Below are 24753 nucleotides of genomic sequence, written 5' to 3'. Positions count from 1 at the left end.
TCAAGCTTGTGAAGAACAGGAGTCGGGAGAGACTTTTCTTCACCTGCAGCCCTGGTGGGCTTTTGCAGAATGGCTGTACTTAAGACAGCCAGAAATGGCTTTGTTTCTGCTGAAAAATGTGTTTTTTTCCTCTGCCTGTTTCTTGTCCCATTTGAGACATGTTTCTCTATTCATCATCTCCCTTGCCCCAGAAATATGAAGATACTTCTATTACTTTTTTTTCCCCCTCTCCTCCACACCCGAACCCCAACTAGTGCTGCTGTATCCACTCCCTGACCAAATCTCCTGGGGTGCACACAGTTGATCCCCAGGAGCACGCAGTCTCTACAAGGCTAGAGAAGAATAGGTCTATCCCTCAAATTCTGATTTTTCCATCTATGCAAAACTGCAATTTTACAGAGTCATCTTAGAATAAAACTTAAAAAAAAAAGTTACTTAAGATGAAAGATTCTTAAGTAATAAACTTTTTCCTCAGAATATTTGTTCAATTATCTATCCATAAATATGAAAGCAAAGGTGAAATGGAGGAGGGGTGGGAGAACTTCAAAGACCCAAGCCACAGGTCTCTCAGATTTTTGTAAAAAACACCTGAGGAAATATGTCAAGTGGTGGGTGTTATGCAGTGATTTTTCATTAATTTTAATTACTGTCATTCAATGGGATAGTGAGCATCCTCAGTCCTTCACCTCCAAATTGCACTGGGATTTATGCCAAATTTCTTCTCCCTCATTGGTTCCCTCAAGCAGAATTTAATAATGGAAGCGCTTTAACATGTTTAAATAAGAAGTGTAAATGCCAAACACTTCTGAATGAGAAGGAACCTGCATCTTAAATGGCATATGAATCCTTTATTCCTAATTCTATAAACTAAAAACCTGGGCTATTTGGGATCAAATAAAAGGCTTGATCAGGCTTGAGAAGGGAGTAGACTGAGCATGCTCCTTTAAGGAAATGCAAAACCAAAACCAAACACAAAGCAACTCCAAATTTTCATAACTATTAATATGGCATACAGAGTTTGGAGGGGGAGGAAGAGGTCAAAAAAACAAACCAAAAAAAAAAAACACAAACTACCAACCCTAAAATCAATTCCCTAAATAGTATCTTTTTGTTTTACTTCAAACAATTACTTTCTGCACCAAATTTGCAATACAGGTGACCTAAAAATAACAACCTCGTTGTGGCTTCCTGGACCCACTATAACATGTGATTCCTCTCTCCTCACACATCCCCCAGCAACCAGTTGGGAGCTCAAGCACCATTGTTGCAGGATGCATTTTCAGGTATGTTGGTCTGATGGTGCAAAAGTCACGGGCCTGTGAAGAAGGACTTGTACTTGGAGCTAGCTGGGCACAAGCTACGGCTAACCCAGAAGTCACACAGCCATGCTATCATATTTCCTCCTGGGAGGCAAACAAAAAAAGTGAAAAAGAAACCAACAAACTAGAATCATCATTTTACAATCACCTTATGAATTATCCTTAATGGATTGTCAACAGTTTTTCATTGTTGTTGCTTATATTCTTCAACAACCACAAGTGGAAGCTCAAGTGGAGCTCACCCACAAGCTCAGTAATTTTTCACGTTAACAAATATCAGTAGTAAAAGGAATGCCTTCCACGCTCCACACACACACACACACACGCACACAAATAAAGAGAAAGAAAAAAAGAAAAGCCAGCTTGTGACTTTTCTGAGTAAATACAGTTAACCATTTCTTTCTGAATGCACCCACATCATCTTCTCAAAGCTATTCCAGTTGAGAGAAGTGCTTCATCTACACCTCTGAACTGGAACAGGGCTCCTTGTCTTACTTGCCCAGCCCCAGGCTCACCTTGCCCCATACCTTCCCCAGTTCTCCTGTCCACTTTTGGTAAAAGCTAGCCCTGTGCCAGACTCCCAGCCTTGACAACTCCTTTTGTTCACTGTCTATTACAGAAGGCCTCCTGAAGAGTGCCCTCTTCTGTCTACCAATGTATTTGGTTGTCTTGAAACCATGTTCAGGTATTCTAAATTCAATTTAAATTCAGAAACCAGCACAGTATGTTGGAAGGACTCAGTAAGTGCACAGCACCATCTTCATGCATACATTGTTCATAGGACGCCCCCATTTTACTGCCCATTTTACCAATAGCTTTATTTTCATTTTTCTGGTTGAGAAATTGGATGGTAAATGAGTTGAAGTGCACTTGAGATAAAAGATCTCTATTTGGGTGGTTTAAATATTTCATTAAAAAAAAAGTTACTTCAGAACAAGAGTTACAACACTTCTTTGCTGAAATGTTTACCAATTTTGATGTAAAATCATAAGTTGCTTTCAGAAACTCAAAACTATCAAAATCTAGCTGTGGTCTTTGTGTTGAAGAGTCCTTTAGGGATTCAGTTGGTGCTGTTCACAACAGAACTTCAGTTTTGTTACTTCCTACGTCTGATTACGGTCTGAAAAACTGAACCATTTTCAACACCAAAGAGGAGGAAGATAATAGTATAATCAGGAAGTAGATATGCTTACAGACATAGCCACAGAGCAAAAGAGATCCATAAAGATCTAGATTGGCATAAGATAGCAACTTGTCTGAGATGCTAGATGTAAAACAATGAAGTCTGCACTACAGAGAACAATCGGGATGTCTCAGGAGATAGAGCAAGAACAACAGAACGTAGCTTCTCTGCTCTTTTTGGGTCACATACAGTAACTCAGAGATTAATCTTCTGTAGAGAGGGGATACTTCATTACACAAGAATTTCATATGAGCACACTGTAAGGTAATATTCAAATTGCACAAGCTGGACCTGAAGTGGTTCTGCATTCTGTATTTATTAAAAAAGTGATGTAGAAGCAGCATAGAGAATATCATTACCTTCCCCCATTCCCATGCTGTAATCTCTCTAACAGTTTCTATGCAGATCCACAGATAAAACACAAATGAGAATTCTTCATATTCGTCCTATCAACAGTCTAAATCCTTGCACTAATGATGAGCATGGAGCATTTTTATAGCAAGCTATGGTGTTTGTTTACCTTTGCACGACACATTAGAGCACAGTCTCCAAGAAATATAACAAGGTCACTCCTTTGCTGGTATTCTCTGTAGTTGTTTGGCACTGAGATTTGGACATGTGAAGAGATGCATCTTTCAGCATCAGCAGATTTAGAGAATACATACTCCGCTTTGAAATATGGGAAAATTGATCCTGCAGGGCTGTTTACTTCATCAACACACCTTTAAGTGCTATCAGGGCACCTGCATGTTGCATAACTGCTATTTCTCTCCCAACCAAATGTTAGTGAAATTTGTAGTAGGCAAAGCTATAATCATAGGGAGTGCTACAGCCAATTTTCACAGTTCATATTTAAAGAGAAAACCACTAGTTATGAAGATCTACTCTGGAGTCTATTTATGAAGATCTACTCTGGAGTCTATCTGCTCTCTTCCTTTATTACATGCTCTCTGCAAGAAAAGTAGCTCATTTGAGTACATGTGTTCAGCTGGTACACACATAAAGTTTCCTTTCTGTTAAACTTTCATACAAACTCTCAGATTAAAATAAATATGTATATACATATATATATATATACACGCACATACACATGCACACACACAGAAATATATACACACACACACGAAATACTCAATGTTTCCTGGTATTTTGTGGAAGTTCTTTTTTGGAAGAGTGCCATTTGTCCCGCTGAAGGTAGCTTAGAGCTGAGTTTGTGCAGTTAAGACAGTGACCAGGCAATTAAATCATGACCAGTCATCAATGGCATCAAGCAAAGGTTAAAGAACGGGTCAGCCCTCATTAGCTCAGTGTCAGAAGATTGCAGATTACCTGAATTGAATCAAAGCAGCAGCAGGTCAACACACAATACCACCAGAGAGAAAGCACTTCCAAGAAGTTGCACACTTAATAAAGACATAAAAAAAAGAAAAAAGGAACAGTTTGGAGACAGCTCTACATCCACGATCACAGATTTTAAGAGAGTTTTAAAAGAGAATTAAGCATCACTACCCCATTTACTGGTAAGCAAATCTACAGAGCACAGACACATGGAAAGATTTATCTGTAGTTACCTTACTAGCTCATGATAGATTTTGAAACAGCACTGGGTCTTCAACCTCACAGTGTAACATTCAACACCACAGTGACACTGTGTCACTCGATACAGCCACTGAACATAGGTATTCAATAGGCGTTAATGCAGTTTTAATCTTCATGAGCTCTTAAAATGATTTTTTCTCACATGATTCATTAGCATTATTTAAATTCTACATCCACACCTCCAAAGTAAAAACATAATTAATGTCTACTTCTTGACCTTAATGAAGATAATCCTCTGCTTCCTGTGATCTACAAAGAGATCCTTCTCATTGCCACAAGTTACAGCTTTCTTTCCTCAAAGCAGGAAAGCTAACTTGGCAGCAGTCACTCTACTAGGATTGCTTCCTTTGCATGAAATGGTGCATTTTCACAGCAGGATTAGGCTTTGAGATTAACAGACAAAATCTGAACTCTTTCCTCTTTCAGCCTGCCCATCACCTCTCAGATTTTTTTTTGTCTTTATGTAATGTTTTGTACTATCTATACATAATGAAAATAGTAGAGCTAATCTAAGATAAATGTAAAGAGATTTCATCAAGAATTTCTCATATATGTTCCACAAAGAACTATGCGAGCCTTAAAATTCTTTTAGGAGACTTCCTCCCCTTTGACTTATATTAATACAACTTCCTTGACCACACCTTGCCCACACCTTGCCTAACTGTTCTTTTTAAGCCCACTTCTATAGACTATAGTATGCAGCTGTCGTCTCCAAAAAAGGCACTGATCTTCACCTGTGGATAAGCTTATGCTGCACTTTCCGTGCCCATAAGGTGGAGGCTTTAGAAACAAACAAAAAAAGTCAGAATATAACTTTAGACCAAAAATAAAAGTCCATTTTTGGGTCTAATAATTTTTTCCTTTCACCACTTTCTCCTATTCCTTATGAAATTATTTGAAAACAGAACAAGAAAATCCCATCAAATTTTGAAGATGACACAAACCAACACAACTCCTCCAGTTGCCACATACCAGGTTGAATGTTATGACCTAGCTGATCAGTCTCAGAGTTTGTCTTTGGGTGCATCTTCAATTGAACATTGATAAGATGCTGCCTAAAAAAATAATGAGCCATGGCTTAACTCCTTCCATAATACAGTGGTGAAAGCATACAACTGTCAGAAAGAATATATGGATGAATAAGGATGCTTAAGGGTATGCAACAGTAAACAGATATTTCTCATGTGACTGATCAGAGTGAAAACCATATTTCCAGGTTATTACATAACCTGCAGCCATGAAATTGAATAGTAATTGTTTGAACTAGATTCAGCAATACCTACCACAATCCAGTAATGAAAAAAGACCTGTAGTGTCTTGCATTTTTGGATTAAGATCGTTGAATACATTATATTTTTAGAACAGCAATAAGGACCTTCTACATTGCTCATGAAATATGTGCCAGAAGTTTAACCAGGTAGAACAACTAGTCTGGCTAGTAAAGAATTGCAACATGAGAAAAGCTAGAGCAAATTATACTTCTCTGTGGTACTAGATAGAAATCTGCAGTCAAATTAAAGGCTATCCTGAGTCAATAGAGGATTTGTGTTGGTTTCACTGGATTGCACTCAAATCTATTTTCAGGCCTGTTAGGAATGCTTCAAAATTAACCTCTCTTCACAGAGATGACTTTTTGATCCGGTGTTGTTTTCCACTGAAAGTCACTTTAAAATAAGTCTTTCATATGTTCATGTATTGTATACAAGAACCAGATTAAAAAAAAAAAGTACAGATACCTACTTGGGAAGTTTTAGGAATGACTATAGGAAGTCTGTATGACCTTAAACATCTACTAAAGTGGTATGCAAAGGCTGATAAACTTCTTCAGGAGTAACTGATGCAGAACAACACCTGATGCAGTCACTGGCTTCACAATCTGCTATTAACACCAAAGCACAAGAACGTAAGCATGAGTGCCAATACACATCAGCTTTGTTATTTCAAGAAAATAGAACATACATTTATCATGGGCAGCACTGACACATCAAAGCACAGATTATATGCCATGGTAAGGCTACCCAAACTTAATTGCTTTGTGGTTGTTTAACATCAATATTGTAAAAAAGTTGCATGCAGACCCCTGTTGGTTCAAAGAAGAGGACAAAGCTTATTACATCAAAGAAGAGGCTGCTAGATCAGAGAAAAGACAGCAAGCAGGCAAAAATATATATATATTTTATTTTTTTTAAAAACAAGGCACAGCTATTTCATTTGCTGCTTTGCCTGTTCTCAATAGTAAATAATACCCTAAAGAAAGGTGGGAGCAAAGCAAAAGCACAGTACAGGGAAGGAATCTCAAACTGTCCTGAAGAAGAAAAAGCACAGGAGCAGGATAAAAAGGTCTGAGATACCCTCTAATGCTGTGAGGTTGCTTAATCTTAACAGTCACCAGTTAGAGCATGGGCAAAGAGCTACACTTCACAGAAGAGAAAAACAAAGAAACAAACAAAGAAACAAAACCAACTCACAACTAAATAAAAATCACAGAATACACACAGGACATACATGGATTCATAACTCCCAGACACTAAGAACAGTACATATGCAGAAACCAGGAAAAAGAGGCATCATTATCCAAGAAGAGACCTTCAAAACAACAGATAAAATCTCAAAAAAGCCAGATTACATTGAAAATTAACTCTTTTCTGACTACGTCACTTCAGAAAATATGCAGATCTCCATAACCGTAAAGCAGAGAAGCAAAGAACAGCACTTCAGTCTTCACATGAGCTATTTCCAAGCATCATTACATGGCAAAAGACCAGAAACATAAGAAAAGGCTCAGCACAGAGACCTCTCTCCCTTCACACACAGAGTGAAATGACTTAACCACTGCCGTTAGCTGACCATGACTCTCACAATTACTGTTTTTCCTCTTAAAGGACGAGAGTTGTATGTTGCATAATCTGAGCGTTCAATGTAACCAGAGCAGAGAGCTTCTCAAAACTACAGATACCTAACAAAACTGGAAAAAACAAAACAAAACAAAAACTATAATACTGAATAACCCAATACCTCTGCTTTATTTTCACTCTCAACAGGCTGAGGTATAAGAGTTCAGATTTAGTTAACGGTTGACTTTAACCACAGCTATGGGTAAATAAGGATGGACTAGACTGCAGAATTTGGCAACCATTTCTAACTCAAAAGAGTATCTGACAGTCAAACCCTTTCTCTGAAAGGCAGAGCTCAGACAGAAGACCACCTGTAGGACACGTTTGCTCCACCACCACCAAAATGAAGGCTGGTTACGCACCACAGGAAGACATCAGCTGCTGGGTTGAGCCTGCCCCAAGCACTGGAGATACTTGCCCAGCCCTGGAAACCCCCATTTTGAAGCACAGTTGAGGCAGTGAAGAAGCATTGGTTTCCACCTGCACCCAGCAGCAACTGTGTCAAAAACCCACCAAATCCCCACAGCCTCAGGCCTCTTCAAATGCTTTATTTACATCCTCTTGGCTTTCATTTAAGGAGGCGGACAGAAATGTTTTCTCATAATTGCAAAAAATAAGTAAAACAATTAAAAGGAGAATAAAAAAATGTGATGCACAAAGAAATACTTTTCTCTGCCTATACCATTTCCAGTGGCTTCATTACAGTCAACCTTCACCTGAAGTGAGAGCTTTGAGTTTCTCACAATAAATATTAAAAAATATTTTGTTTTAAAACTGATGCTTAGCTCAAGACTACTCACTATTGGCCTCAAAGCCCTACAAGGTTGCTTGCATACTATATTTTTGTGATAAAAGAAAAGATCATGTGTTACATGAGCATATTGAAAATTGTTTTTCATTATTGTGTTTTTCTAGATCAGTCTAGAATCTGAATTTAGATTCATCTGAATTTAGACTGATAAAATTGTGGCATCTGTAAACGTACCAGATCTGACATTAGCAGTGAATGCTTTGCATTTGAGTGAGACTATTATTTTTGGAAGAGGCAGGAATTGATATGCATGGTGTTTTCAAAAGAAAAAAAGATGCTTTCAAATCTATAATTTTACTGTCACTTGCATATAACCCGTAGCAGGGCATAAACCACAGAATAAAATACAACAAGGGATAAAGGTGAGCTGATGATAACAGAATACAGAATGTAACTGGACACTCTCCTTCCTTACACGATACTGCACCTGACCAGTATTGTATCATGTAGTATTCTTACACAATACAACGCAGAACTGCACCTGAACCAGAACACCACGTAATGTTTTAGCTCTTTGCTGTGGCTCCCAAGATATACTGGTAACTTATATTACCATCTGTAGTATGTTTGAAATGCTTTAAGAAAGTCTCATTACTTTAAGCATGTAACCTATATAAAATAGATAAATGACATACCTCAGTTTCTAAAAGTCACTTCAATCATGAGATTAATTAGACAAGCTCAATTATGCAAAGCCTTAGTATCCAAGACTATAAATGTTTTTACTGAAATACAAGACTGACACCAATGAAGTCCTGGATAGGATTACCACAGCTGCAGACATAGAGTTTGGCTGTGAAAGTTTTCAAGTTCAATTCTAACAAAATACGATTAGGATGTCTGATAATTAATCATGGCATTTGAAATATATTTTTGGCTCTTGATTACATGTTACTCAGTGATTCAGTAATGTGTTTTTGGAAAAATCCATTAATAACTGTATTTTTTATTTATTTATTTTCAGTGGCCAAGGGACATTTTACAAACTAGTTAACCTCTCCAAATTTGCTTATAAACACCTTGTAAGTGTCCTAGAATGATCTTTTTTATTCTACTGAAGAGCTTCCTTACTCTTTTCACTTGCTGATGGCTCATTTCCCAGCAAGCTTCTTCTTATTGACAACTCCTGCACTGGGGTACAGCAGAAGAATGGCAAAGGTCTTTAGCTATTTAGTCAAAGGTACAAATCCAGCTTTGCAGGAAACTTGTGCTGAAAGTCATACTCAGGCAACACAACTGTACATGAGCATAGAACTATTTGGTCATGTATGCCAGGTTGCCAGATATACCCTTGGTTGCATTAGTTGCTTGTATTAAAAGATAAATATTCTGGTGGACAGCCTAGGTATATGACCCTAATAAACATTGTCTCTCTGACTTTAACAATGCATGGTTAACATTTCAACTACTAAAACTCTAGTAAATTTTGTAGCACAAACAGAAGTCTTTGGAATCTTCAAAGTAAAAATGCTTAAGTGTTTGCTTTTGTTTGCTTGTTTTTGGAAACAGAGGAAAATAAGTATATAAAGCATTGAATATGATGCAAAATACGTACTTTGGGCAATTTTCTTACAAAAAGAAAAAAAGAAAAAAAAGTGCCACCCAGAACACATACAGGACAGATGGATATCTTCTTAAGCATGGGAGATGGACTAGAAGTCTTCAGCATATATCTTTTTCCCCTACATTAATGGTGATTAGTACTTTTGTGGTAGTATTTTCTCAATGTTTTCCAAGTTCTTTAGCACATAAAGAGACTGAGGAATAGAGAGCAAGAAAACCTCAACAAGTAGTAGCTTGAAATTGGCCTCATCAATCTGTATTTGCCAGCAACAATGCCAGGAGAAGCAGGGCTTGTAGAGCACCAGGGAGAACAACTGAAGTCAGAATGTCACCACAGTCCTTTGTATGCAATTAGCTACAGAAACTGGTGTCTAAAGTCAACCTCCTACAAAAATCCTAGGATTTGACATTTGACTATGTGAATTGTGAGAGCAGGAAGAGTAAAAGAACACTTGTATTTTCTATTTGCAGGAGCTGGATTTAGTCAGCTTTATTTACAGAAAAATTGATGGAAAACACTAAGTTGAAATGTCATTTCTGAACTCAATGCTCTACTGTGAGAATCTCATTGAGGGTAACCATGTTTTTTTTCTTCCTTTTTTTCCAATTTCATTAGCTATCATCTCTTAATTGCAAACACTGAGCCAAATTTATGAGGCTGAACAAAGGTGTGCTGTTTGCATCAGTGCTTAAGAGTAAGTACTCACCTCAGAGCTCACATAATAGTAATAACATTTGCTAAGAGATCTCAAAGGGAAAACACCCTCTTGATTGCAATGGGGGCTGTGGGGAAGCTGATGGGCAGATGAAGAAGGCTGAGAACGAAACACATAGAAGATGATAAGGCTGTGAAAAAAAAAAAAGTTCCCATTCCTTTAGCACATTCGGATTTGCAATCATATCTCACTCTATTTGTAGGAAGCTAAACAGCTACACACCCTGTTATAAACATGGACATGAAGCTCCCAGCGACATTGTACCAGAAGACATTTCTCAATAGAAACAAGAGTGTTTCCTAAAGAGGAGGGAAGCTGGAATTTAGTACTAAAGGACAGCTGCAGAAACAGGGCTAGAGAGTATGGAGAGGTGGGCTATCATGCAACTCCATTGAACTTCTCTCTTTAGAAAAGTAATTCCTAGCATTCTGATTCCCTAATCTGCTAAACCAGTTCTGTTATCAAGGAAGAAAAATATATATCAACTTCTTTTTTCTTATGTTTGTTCTGGCTCTTGCACTTCCATGCCAGCACCTGTCTCTGTGTTAAACACGCTGCTCCTCCCTGCCCAGCAATGCTCTTTGTTACCACCTTTTCAGTTGCTGCTGACACTTGTGCTAATAATACTTGTGCTCATGTAATCACACTCTAAACAAAGCAAAGGCAATGCTCCTACCTTGTTTTTAAACAGACAACCTTCTACCCTGGGTCTGGGAACCTGCAGGTTGTCAACAGCATCGTCCCAGTGGCAGCGGAAGGGAAGCACCCTGGAGGTGCCCTGGTGTCCCAGGGCAGGGGGCGAAGCCAGCCGTGGCTGCGCCCCGCCGCAGACAGGTCTGGGTAACCACAGGGCCCTGTGGCCTTACACACAGAACTGCCTCCCACAGTCCTGATGGGGACATTTTCTATCCTAAAGTAGGAAGTGTGTAAATGGAATAAAACATGGGGTGGGATCCAGCTGGCTTGCATTCACTCGCAGCTCTGTTACTGACTGGGCACACGCCTTAGACAAAAGTTTGCTGCCACACAGCTTCTGCTCCATCCAAAATCTGAGTAGAGTGATATTTCCCTGTTTGTAGCTGAGCTGAGGGGCGTAGTTTCATAATTTGCACTGGAATTTTCACATTAGAAGGCCTATGAGTTTATCAGCTGCAATATTCTGTTCATATCTGGTTGTGAAAGGAGATAGGGAAAAGTCAAAAAAAAGGTGTTAATCAAGTGCTAATCTTACTGCTAATTATATTAACTGCCTACATTTGGGATTTCTGTATATGTTTCTTTTACTTTCCTCCCCTAAATGGGAGTAAAATGTACAAAAGGGCAGGTATTTCCTCCTTTCTGGTCCTACTCCACCTATTTATTGGGCCATACTACATGCCTGGGAGTTTCATAATGGGAATTGGAAATGGAATTAAGGAAAAGGAAATTGCTACAAATGGAGCAATTTCCTGGGTGTAAACAGTGCTTGTAATTTTGAAGAACATATTTAACATGAAAACATATTTTGTTCTGTCAAGCGAGTGGGATGATTTGTTGTTAGATACTATTTAGCTGAGAACACTAACAAATAACCTCATTATGACTGCTGATGACAGAAAAGACCAAGGGCTGGACACTGAAGTCCTAATCTGGGCAAAACTCCAGAACTTCAATGATACTTTTGTCTAAGTAATCACATTAGGATCTGGTCTTGGCAGGTTCCAACCTTAATGGATAACAATGTGCCCTGGACTATGCTTTAAAAAAATCCAGTAAAATGCTTTAAAAAAATAAAGGCCACAGAAACCAAACAACCAACCAAAACCAAAACCAACAAAATAAACTACCAACCCACAAGTTGAGATTCTGAGAGCCAAATCCCATTCACTTCCAACAAGCATAAAACCAAGTGCTATGGGTTTATACAACCATTAAGACACCTCAGTGTCTGTGCTATGTATTTCCTAGGATCTCAGATGACTTCAACAGGCACTGTGCACCTGCCTCATCCACCTTCTGTGAAGGCTGCACTCTGTCTGAATCATCTTTTAAGTGGCAGCACCTTGCTGCATCCATGCCCTTCAAGAGCTCCTATTTCCATGGGAGCTTCAGAAAGCACTAAGGAATGCTGCCTGCTGGTGAGCAGGCCACATGTCCCATTCACAGTCTCTAGTTACCCAAACCTCTTTGAAAATCCATTCCCAAATTCTTCTGGAAATAGCAATTTTGGCTTCTACTCAGTTAAACTTCTTTAATAATTCTCCTCACATTTACTTCAGATTTTAGGGATGAACATTGAGAATTGGTCTTCATTTCGGAGGGTGGCTTTGAACACAAAAGATTCAGCTAATTTGTCAAATCTAAAAGAGGTTGCTTGAATTTTCTGGATGAACCAATACTTCCTGGTTATCTTAGTGTGAGAAACTAAGTGTGAGATTTTTCTCACATTAGTTAGTAACCCTACTGACCAGCTAACAGACAGATACATTGGTAGCTACATTAGCTTTAACGTTTAGGACTAATTTCAGTCTTCTGAAAAGTCCACTGAAGTTAGCTGGCTGCCATGAAGAATGAATTTGGTGTTGTTTGCTTTTTGCATGTTCTGCTGTCAAAAAGGAGCGTTACTTCTGCAGCCATTGTCTCCTGGCAATACATGTACATTCTTTTTTTGGAAACCTCTTTGAAGACTTTGGATCAGATTTAAAGGTATTAAATTCCATTTTGGCCTTTCCTCTTCCAAACCATGTGGTCTGATGAATATGTACACCATGCAGGAATAAAACATCAATGTCAAAAAACATCAGAGAACATATCTGCTGCAATGTGCGAAATGAGTTTCACCACCACAGACTGATGTATCACTGAGGCATAACATTTGGTTAGTTGTCTATCATAGCAGCAAAACTAAGTTATACTTCAGCAATCCTGGATGTACTAGAGCTAAGAAAATCATTCATCCAAGAATAATCAACTTCTGGAAATCATTCACTGCTGGTATAACTAAGCACAATGCACCAGCACTTACTTTTGCATCGTTGCTTTCAAATTTCACAACGCTGACGGCAGTGGGGGGTGGCGACCATTTGTTAAACTGGGTTTTATATGAAATAAGAGATCACCTGGAGGAGGAATATTACTGGAATTTATGTTTCAGGTCATATCTGGGAATTTACATTTCAGTTGTAGAATGTCTCCACTTGGCTTTCACAACTAATGATGTCATAGATCAAAGATACTGGGTATCTTAGAAAGCCCTGCAGGAGACATACAATGAATAATTCAACATTTGCAGACCAGTTCCTATTCTCATTTGTACATGGATTAATAAAACGTGATTTTATTGAATTCAAAAGGAGATTTTATTCTGGTGTGAGGGCTATTAGAATAAGAGAGAGAGACGGCACCCATGGTTTTCCTGGGTGGGTGTCAGGCCCATATTCAGCCCACCTGACTTAAATGAAATACCTAAAAGCCATCTTCTATGGTCCATGAAGGGAGAGGCAATTTGAGAAGGAAGAGGATAGCAATTTACACAGAAGACTAAGTAAAGCAGCTAAGCTCCTAGCTCAAGAATCACAGTGAAATATTTGATGATAGATCAGATGAATTCATTGGGTACACAGGAAAAGCAATGAAAACATAGATCTGAACAGTAGTGAAGTGCCTGTATTTGGATGAAGTACAGATGACAGCACTATTTTTTTTTTCCTTTTTCATGAACATTTTGCAATAGCAAGAGGAAACAAGCCTGGTAGTATTTTGTAATAGGCTTCTATATACTTCTTGAAAACAAACAAACTAAAAAAATAAATCTGTGAAGAAGTAGATATTAAAGGCTCAGCTGCAGTCTCATAAAATCTGCAGTTGGATTGTACCAAGTGTGGCCATTTGGCACTCTCCAAAGAGTGTACACAAACTGCACGCCTGGGTGCACTTGTCAGTCTTTACTGCCAAATCCATGAACCACTGCATTCCACTACATTTGGCTTCAGTCCCACAGGGAAGTTTCCAGTGATGCCGTTTGCATGCTTTCCCAGTCAGATTTGCCTTATGAATTTACTGAAAAGAAACAAAACAGCCAGCAGAACCATTTGATGAAAACCCTCTCTAGCAGGGCATCTTGTTTACTGATAGGTCTAAGTGGAAGGTTATCTTCAAATATCAGAAGTCTAGTTACGCATTTTGTATACATCTAAAACAACTTTTGATTGCATTGGAAAAAAAAAAAGAGAGAGAGAGAGAGACTCATATGTGACTCCTCTTGTTGGCATGGACATAGTCACGTGCAAACACTATATAATTTCATCAGTCCAGCCATGGTTTGTATACATTTTGCACTGAAAATTTTGCACCACTGAAACCCGTATAAACAACCAAAAGACAATGCTACATTTTGGACAACAGAAGAAAGCAAACTGTGGCATGATAGGCCCAAATACCTTAACTACTTATTTTCTATTGTAAAATTGGAAGGTTCTTGTAATTAGGTTTACACAAGTTATATAAAGGCAGACTTTACAGTTTTTTAACACAACCAGAATGCAATGTATTTATAATTTCTATAATTATTATTTTTTACTAAATAAAAATGTGGAAGCAAATGAGTAAAAATGTCACATAGCAATATTAGGTATTCAAACTGTGGTGTACATCTTCAATCTTTGGATTTCTGGCTCCAGTGAAATCAGTAAAATCAAATGGAACATAAACTTAAAATAACTGAGCCGTTCATAAAAATAAAAAAACATGATATAAAACCACCTTCTATTCAGCAGGCTGAGAAAAAGTACTTGGTTACTCTCCCAACCTCAGAAGATTTGTGGCTCAAGGTTTTACAAGCCCGGATTCAAATTCAGGTCAACTGCTTGAGAAGCAGCTTTGCTCACAGCTCATTCTGTCTCCTGAGCTGACTCATCCTGTCCTGACTCACCTTACCCTGGAAGGTTGATCTACAAAAGGCACTTGTCAGGCCTATTTCTGGAAAAGAATACGTTTTCTCTCCAGTTTCTTACAGTCCTCATATTGCATCAATGAAATAGTGGATTCAAGGGAATTGCCAGCTTTAACATAGAATTTCAGGACATTTTAGGCCAGTTCTTGCACAAGATGTTGTGAAAGAAGTTAAAAATCTTTACTGTTTCTATGACCATATGACTCTTCCCTGTGAATGCTCTCCCAGATTTCTTTTGGTCTTTGTACGAAATGCATTTTTCAAATCTTTGATGGTATAACTCATCAGTTCCTCTGCCAATTTACATCTGTCCAAATGCTAACTCCTCCACCACTGCATTCAGGGCTCTCCTCTCTGCCTTCCTTTCTGCTCATCTTCCCTCTAATCTAACATTTCCTCTAATGTTATCTTCTCCCTGTAGCTTTCCTTTTCCTGTCTCCTCCTCCTTGTCTTTACCTTTTCTAGCCTTCTACTTATCCTAGAGACAACCTCCCCAGTTTCAAACCATTCACATCCTTCCTTCAAACACCTTTCTTCCCTGAAGTTATCTGAGACCACTTTACTGCAACTCCTGCAACCTCATCCAAGTGATTCTGGCACTCTGTCTGCTGTTCTGTATGTTGCTTTACAAGTGGCCTGTCCCTTTCCCATAAGAAATTCCTCAGCAGTCTCGGTATCCCTTTATATTGCTGTGCAGGAGCTATTCCATTGACACTGCACAAGTGAATAATACATCTGGTAAGTTAATAGAAAAACCTCAAATTACTGCAGACCATTCAGTAAAAGCAATAAATAAAGAACAATAAATACTATTATCATTTACAGTTAGAATATATACACTATCCTTGAGTCCAACAGTTCAAAAGAGAGCTAAAAACTACATCAGTAGGTTGTTTTGATTTGAATAATTAGTTTTATACAAGAACATTGATCAAAGGCATTGGTAGTAAGTTTAGTGAAGTATTTATCATGTACAAAGACCTTGGAAAATTGCTCAGACCTGAACTCAGCTCAGCCAGAATCAGGTAAACCACAAATAATCAGGGTTAAAGATGAACTGTCAGATCTGAACAAAGGAATTCCACAGACAGGAAAGCATGGCTACAGTCTCAGCAGCACTGGAGTGTTTTTTTTTTTTAGCTAGGACCCTTGCAGGACTTCAGAACTTCAGCATGCAAAACAGTGGCACAGCTGTGTATCGTGTGGGTTCTGAACAACCACTTACCTCTTGGGCTGAAGCTTCTAACAGATGTGCTGCAGAAAACAAAGTGGGTAGGGCTCCTCACTTCATATAGCAATACAAGTTTTTTTTAGGGAGGGAGAGCAGGTCACTCGCGTGAAAGTTGTCCAATGCCATAAGGAACCTACAATGACAGAAAAGCAGATTTTCTTAATATCGCCAAGTTGTTTTTTATTTTTTTATTTTTTAAAAGATAATGAAATATCATAGTTATGGGGAAAAGCTCATAATATTTTGTTGTGAACAGAGAATTCAGGCTTTCTGCTCTTGCTGCTGAAGCATGTGACAAGGTCGCATCTAGAGCTTAGGGCTGCCCAACCATGTTACTGCAGATACTGAAGTTTAGTGAATAATTGTCTTCTGTATTTTTTGTATATTTACACTGGATAATAAAAGGTTAACCTAAAGTAAGTGAATACATTAATATTTCTCCTATGAAATCTCCTATATTTGTGAAAAATCTATCGCAATATGCCTCTCTGTTCTGAATTACTAGCAAAAGATCCATTGATATGGCTTCTGATACTGGTTCATGCTATGCAAATGCGTTTGGTAGGGAAGTAGATGGAAAGCACTAATTCACTTAGGTGAGCAAGGGTCAGAGTTCAGTCATTTCTGACCCTCACTGATCAGACTGAGTGTAAAGAGACTGCAATCCCCTGCCAAACTTTTAAGTCACTCTGCATCATACTGCACAGTTTTAACCCTGTAGAATAGTTTACTTAACTGTAACAGCTTATAGTCCATATTTCTTGTACTCCTAATTAAATCATGATAACTATTTTTTCAAGTCCGTAAGACACATTTTTCCAATCTAAACTAAATCAAAATTTCAAGTAATTCAACATACACCTGCTGAACTCATCATAAATAAATTAATTCCTCAATTCTTTTTCTGGGGATCAGGGAGGGAGACACACATGATAACATTAAAAATGTTCTGTAAAAATGTTTGTTCTAGTGATTAGCATTAAGAAAAGCAAATTAAAGGAAGACAAACTAGATGCTACTTGAATTAGTTGCTAGTCCCGAGGAACAGTTAAAAGTAACTGCTACCATCTTTCCCTTTCCAGGAATGGAGCAAATACCAGCATTAGTCCTCTTGCTCTTTTCATGCCACCATCAACATATTAGCTAGCATTTGTCACTATGAAAAAGTTACACATTTTTTCATTCCTTGTTGAAGTTCAAATTCAAGACAAAACTCAAAGGAACTGAATTTGACCTTGAACCGATTCCAAAAATTTGGCTTGTGCACTCCCAGTTGAAAGAAAAATCAGGGATCCTGGCTCAGGGGTGAAATGGAAGCCTTGTTTGAACTATAAAATTAGTGCAGTTTGAGAAAAATGATTGTATAGTATGGGAACATAAATTAAACATGAAAACAATGAAGTTTTTTTTTTTTTTAAATAAAATCACTTTCCGTTAAAAGTCAATTATTTTGCTAGAAGGTCAAATATATTTTCAGTAATAACACTGTTCACCAGTAGACCATGAAGACCTGTACATGTCTAAAATATGTAGATCTTTTAATACGTGCAACAGAAGCTGAATGTTGGAACTGTGTCAAACAGTCTCTGCAAAATTACAATGCAAGTCGGACCACATGAAGTAATCAAAGTCTCAGTTTATTAAAATGTGTTATTTATGACTTACAGAAAATACTTCTCGTCTGTGAAAGAGAAATGAGTTAAGAATTAACCCTTTTTAATATTAAAAATATTTCTTTTTTTCATTAAACTTACAAATACTGAATTTTATTCATGAAGCGGACAAAACAGAGATGCCAAGTCTCTCACATTATCATCAGCTGGATTCATTCTCTACCTAATAAATCTTCTGGTTCACATAATCTTTTTACAGAATCATAATGTCTTACCCTGCTGGCTAGGGTTGCTGACATCCTCTCTGTAAAGATTACCTTGGCTGCTGGCACTGTACTATAACTACAACTAAGCAAACAGTGATTTGAAGGGTTGCTTTAAAATGGTTAATGGTTGTCCTAAACCAATACTTGTCAAGATCTGTTGTCAAAAAGCAAGATAAAATATATGGGGTCCTCCTGGATCAATATAGTCTGCATGAACATCTCTTTCCTCATTAAAAAAAAATAAATCTTGGATGACTTTATTTTTAATTATTATTCTTACGGTCTGTTCTTTCTGTTCACAATTACATCTTAGCCAAAAAAAATAAGGACCAGTGTAACACCCCTCAGCTTTGATGTCCCTTATATCTGTTCAGATACAAAAATATAGTAATTTTTAAATCGTATCTGACATGAAAAACTCATGTCCAAAGTTTGTCCTCACAAACACATGACAGTAAGCTGCTATGTCAAGTTATTCTTCCAGCCTGAAGGCAGAACTGGGCTTTCTAGATATACACCTTAGACATCTATGGCTGTGTGATTAATATAGACAGGAGAAATTGAGCTAAAAGTCAGTCATTGCTTGATACACCTCTGGTGTTATGGACTCCAATCCTACAGGGAGCCTCAGGATACATCATTACTGCACGGCATTGATGCCTGACTCAGGGAAGTCCTGCTCTGCTCATACCCGAACACACTCTTACCATCATTATTTCAGTTCTGCTGTATAACAATTTTCAAGAATGACTTAGATGTTAACGTAAAATGTTGATACTTTATATGCATGTAGAACTTTTTGTGCTTTTTGGGCAATTTTATGCTTTGTCTCTTGTCAACCTCAGCTTTTCAACAAAACTTGTAAGAAATACATTTTTACATGAAAAGAAACTTAGAAGAGTCATATTTTGACTTGAACATAATTTACAGTGCAAGTCATTACAGTCAATGATTTCCTTGCAGTTTCCTAGTAAGGACTGCTTTGTTCAATATCTCATGATGAGGTCAGGTGACAACCAGGTGACAATTGCATTAATATGACAAGCAAGTCCCAAGTCTGTCCAGAAAAAAACGCAAAAGAAGCGAGATATCCACTCAAGTATCTAATATACTGCATCCACGGGAATAATCCTGAATATATAACAAGCGTAGAAGTACTAACTTGGTATGTTCCAATAAAGTGACAGTTTTAAACATTTCATCTGTTCTTGCCCATGTTAACTATTAAGTATTAGAAAAGGGAAAGGCTAGTTTCAAGCAAGGGGAAAAAGAGACACACTGATAACCTTTACTAGTCCTAGCACAGCAGTGTTGATCTGTCAGCGCCAATGGTATGAATGAACAAGAGTCTTAGCCCCTGGCCACAGTTGTATATAATTTTAAAAAGTGTCTCAGGTCAGATGTCTTATTCACTAGTGTGGTTATATTAAAGGGTGACAAAAAATATACAGTTAGTCGAAGAAATAGCCTTGTTATAGTGATGTATTTATTTATTTTTGTTAGAGTACAGGAAGATACTTTTAACAGTTATTTGTATCGAATATATATTCTTTTGAGTTTTAGGTGTTCTTTTTTTTTTTTCCTTTGCAAAATCACAATATTGAAATGATAGTGTGTTTAACACTTTCCAAATGCTTTTAAGTCTAAATATTTCAGACCTGAAGTAAGTCTTCCCTTAGGGATTTAATGTATTTAATTATCTCTGAAGTTTTATCCATCCTAATAGTTAAGTGAAATCATTGCTCTTGTATAGAACAAAGAGAAGCCAAACATATAAATCAATATTTGATTTTTTAAAGTTATTTACTGGAGCAACACATGACAGGCACTGAAACAGTAAAAGAGTTCCTAATAATTATTGTTACAAAAATGAACAAAAGGATATTTTAAAACAATAACATTCAAGGCTAATTCCTCCAGAGAGACAGAAATATACTCAGCAGTGTGGTGGAAGAGAGAAAGGTGAACAATGGTGATTTTTAATGACTCTTGCATTAACTTCAACCACAGGGTCAGGTAGGACTTGAAAGATTGTAGTTATACACAAGTGATCTTGATGTTGCCCAAGCCACAAAAGACTTTCATAAGAACCCAGAGCAGCTGGAGCATTCTGTGATTATCGTTCCACTAGAAATTTCATTCCCATCATTTTCTCTGCAGTCACATTCTAACACAATCTCTGGAGTTTTGAAAAGTCATGGGCAGATCAATCATTTTCCATTTCTACTCCTCCTTCAACCAGTCATTGCCTTCCGTCACCAAGATGAACAAAACTATAGATCCTGATGTAATCAGTCTGAAACTACATTTAGATTAAATTGCCACCTTTTAGCAAAGGTGTGATTTTCTTATGATTTTCCCCTACAAATATGGGGTAAATGGCTGTAGGGAAAGAACAAATTTCCAGTCGTTTTCCAGAACTTAAATGGGGCATAGAATCAGGCCCTTGTGAGCCCCAGTCTTATGCTCTCTGACTCTTGCTCCAATACTCTGATCTCTCCCAAAGTCAAGATCCCAGCCCAGGTTCTTTTTTCCTTTTTTCTTTTTTTTTTTTTTTTTTTTTCCACAAGTCATACTTGTCACCATCCTGCAAAATGTACATATATCCAGTCTCATCCTGCATAGACTCAATTGCTTGAATATCAGAAGTCTTGCAGCCTTTACCTGAGATCTGTGTAGATAATTGCCTCTACTTCAAAAGGCAAATACCCCAGCTGCACCCTGCTTCCCCTCTCCCCTGATAAATGACCTATGTATCCCAATCTTTCTCTCCACCTTATGAGACTTCTTGTGACCCCCTGACCTCTATATGGCCTGATGTAGCCTGTCACCTCCTGACACATCAGATAAGATCAAATGAGAGAGGGCTGGGGAGTGCTAAGCTGGAATTTCCTATCTGTAATTTGGCCACCTCTGCCTCACATACATTAAGTGTGTAAGGATAGCTTGATTCAGCCAGTTGGATTCCAATTTAACAAAAACATCATATCACAATCTTGTTAAGCTGTAAACTACTACAATCACATTTCTATAACATTTGAATCTGAATTGTGAGCTGGGGTATTTAGGGTATTACATTGAGGTTGTAGAACGTGTCAATTTACCTATTACTTATACTCCTAAGCTTTGTTTTACATCACATATATTTCCTATCATATTACAAAATATGCCATCTACTAGGAATATAATTTGAATCATTTCCCAAGCAGGCATAAGAAACTGGGTTAATTCTCAAGTACATTAATCAATGCTTTGCCTCTTGGCTTTAATTCCTCTTTCCCCCCCACTGAGTGGTGGTGCTTGGAGCGAGCTGTCACTGGCTGCCAGCTGTATTGCCGTTGAAGCTGAGAGCTGGAGGAGCAGCTGGAAAAGGAACTATTATATCAGCATTACAATGCTGACGCGCCATTATTGGGGTCAATCGTGGCATAAAAGTGGAGTAACAAATTAGAGATTGAGGATCTGAATTTTGCCTAAATTTCATATCCCTCCTGCAGTACCTGTAACTGATGCATTTTCCCTCCAGGATCTGAGATGCTCAAAGATTAAGAGGGCCACACCCTGCTCAGAGCAAGAAAGGCAATGCCACTCCTCTGATAAGCAAATTCAAAGCACTTCCTTGGATTTATCAACACTCAAAGTTTCCTGGCACATGCAGTTTTTGCCCATGTAGGGTATGACCTGGACCTCATCTCCTGTTCCACTGCAAAAGATACAAGGGCAAATCTGTTACCCCACAAATACAGTATGGAGAAATTTAATAGATATTAGCAATCATTATTTCATTCTGCTGGATATTATTATTGCCAACAACCATGGAACAGAAGCTTTTTAAAAGGATATCCATAAGGAATTTCAATTTACAAAAAAGAAAAAAGAAAAAAAAAAGAGAGAGGCATATAGAGGAGAAAGACTTGACAAAGACTTCCCAGAGGGAACTAGGACTCCTTGGGGAATAGGATCCAGGAGTCCGTGTCACAAGCCACTGTTAGATGTCATGTATTTTGTGAATAACATGGTCAATAACAAAGGGTAAACAACTTGCTTCAGGTATGCAATGGGAAACATCCTGATAACCCTTCTTGTTATTTACTATGAAGAAGATACAGCGAAGGACCATGAAACCATGCCACACATTGCGGGATCAATTCCAGAGAAAAGCTGGAAGAAGTAGAAACATAAGCACAAACTGACCAAGAAAGAGGATGTGATGTACATTTACCACCAACACCCGGAGATGCGTACAACTCAGGTAAAATAAATTATCCTAACCAGATTGTTAGAAAGAGAGTTACTGGGCTGTTTCATTTTTTTGTTTAAAGGTAACCCTGCAGCAATTAGATACAAATCACATCACCACCACGAATTTATAAACAGGAAAGGAGCTACAGTCCAACATATGCACCCAGGTTTCTTTAATCCTTTTTCCTTTCAGGCAAATTCCAGACTATTCCCACCTGCCTGCTATACCCTTGCTGATCAATTATCTTGTTGAACTGAAAGTGAACCTGCTGCAAAGGGTTAAGGTGGCTGCACTGTCACAGAGTCAGCTGCATGGAAAACAAGCTGGATGAGATCTACCAGAAAAGATAAAGCAGTAATAATAATACAAATGCCCAGTTTAGAAGAGTCCTAACATGGACTGCTTCTTTCTTATTAATGAAAAGGATCATAATATATTGAAGTGTAAAAACTACCACAATTTTAAAAAGGATCGAGGCCTTACTTTTGTGAGACTACTACTTTAACAAGTCCCAAATGTATCCAGAAGGGTGCCACGAGCACAACATCTTTCTGATGTGCGTGTAGGGGAAGACAATGGCCAACTTGCAAAAAACATGCCCATTCGTTGGACAGCGTAGTAAGAGCCCTGAAGTCTGAAACTCCTTCAGTTTATACACTCAGAAGGGATACTGAAAGCAACAGGAGAGGAGAAGTTTCCCAAGCTACATTTTGGCTGTCCCCAAGCACTGTGTGGCACAGGCCAGCAGTCACGCCTTGGAAAGCATTCTCTACTTGGCTGCGTTGTTCATGGTGTCACTGGAGGGGCCATTTATAGGTAATAGCAAGGGCTATGCTAGGACATCTGCAATCTGCAAACAGTATCTGGAACGGCCTGCCTTACAGAAGTCACTAAACATCCTTTAAAATGTAATTTTTCCTGTTATTACCAACCTGGACTAATTTTGTACAGAGTGTCTATTTTTATATATGACTCATTCTTCTGTAAAAGCCTGGAATAAACAGGTTAGGACAGTGCATAATTGATATTGTTCAAAGTTTCGCATGCTGTATTCAGACTCTCTCCTCTGATTTAAATTTAACAGTCTGTTTACAGTCTGCCCTCCCCCCCCCCCCTTTTTTTTTTTGGGGGGGGGGGGGGGGGGGGGGGGTAAGGCTTTCCAGAAAAAGGGTTAGATTATATTTTTGCTGCAGCACTTGGTTTTCAAGAATTTTGTCACTGGAATTTGTGAGGATTATCTTGATCTGGAAAAGATTCCCCCTTCCTTCGTTCATACCTTGGGCACGTACTAACAAGCTACGGTATTTAATGAATGTCAGAGAACAAACCTCAGCAGCATGCTGATAGAGTACTGACATACAGTGGTGACACGTGTTATCTTCTGGGCCAGACTGATGTGCCATATGATTATGCATGCCATCCCATACCAGCTCAACTTAAACTGAAGACAATGGCAACAGAAAATGTTAACACTCATGATCTCATGAGAAAATGAACCTGCCATTTCACAACAAAGCAAAGCACTAACAAGTATTTGCACTGTTCTAGCTATAAACCTAAAAACTCTTTTCAACAGATATGATTAATTTGCTGCTTTTGCAGTATTCCCAACCCCTCACTCTTTCAAAAGTCATGAGTCAAGCCCCAAAAGCTCAGAGAGGCTTGAATGGGGTCTCTCTCTCTGTATGTAAGTACGTCTATCTATACAACCAGATTACTATTTGCCTTCGGGATATCAAATCAAGGATTCGTTTTAAAATTTTCAAACTTTTTGCTTGAAACTAAGGGAACATAGGTACCTATTTTTAAAAAGCAGATGAAATTATGATATGAAAGATTACATTCAAGTAATGGACCAATGGAGATCATTGTGAGTTATGTAAAACATGTAAGTTTCTTTAATTTTCTTCACTGATGTCAAAGGTTAGGATAACCGGTTTGCTCTGATGAACAGTTTGCTTACTGTGGAGTCTAAATACTGTTCTAATAACAGGGCACCCAATTATCTTTATTATTAAATTAGTAAGTAAATTAAAAGACTGCGGAAGCTCAGAAAATGAGTTTGGATTTTTCTTCATAACTTGCTCAAGAACACCTTCCCCTCAACAAAGCAGTAATTAGACTGGAAACTTTCCAAAGAAAGACCCTCCAGAGATGAAGGATACTTCCTCATTTTAGCTAAGACAAAATACAGTACTGGAATTGTTTTCTGACGAAACACTTTCAATTTTAAAAGTGCTCTGGAAATCAACATATCAATGACCAAAACAGCTCATGTAATCCTAAATCCTAACCCAAATACTCCTGAATTTGAGGTAAGGTCTTTCCTGATTTCTTATCAAGTCCCAGGTGATCTTGGGTAGACAGCATTTGGGATGGCCACGC

The sequence above is a fragment of the Cygnus atratus genome, chromosome 10 (genome assembly GCF_013377495.2).
Source record: "Cygnus atratus isolate AKBS03 ecotype Queensland, Australia chromosome 10, CAtr_DNAZoo_HiC_assembly, whole genome shotgun sequence".
Classification (NCBI taxonomy): domain Eukaryota; kingdom Metazoa; phylum Chordata; class Aves; order Anseriformes; family Anatidae; genus Cygnus; species Cygnus atratus.
This window is presented reverse-complemented; position numbering follows the sequence as displayed.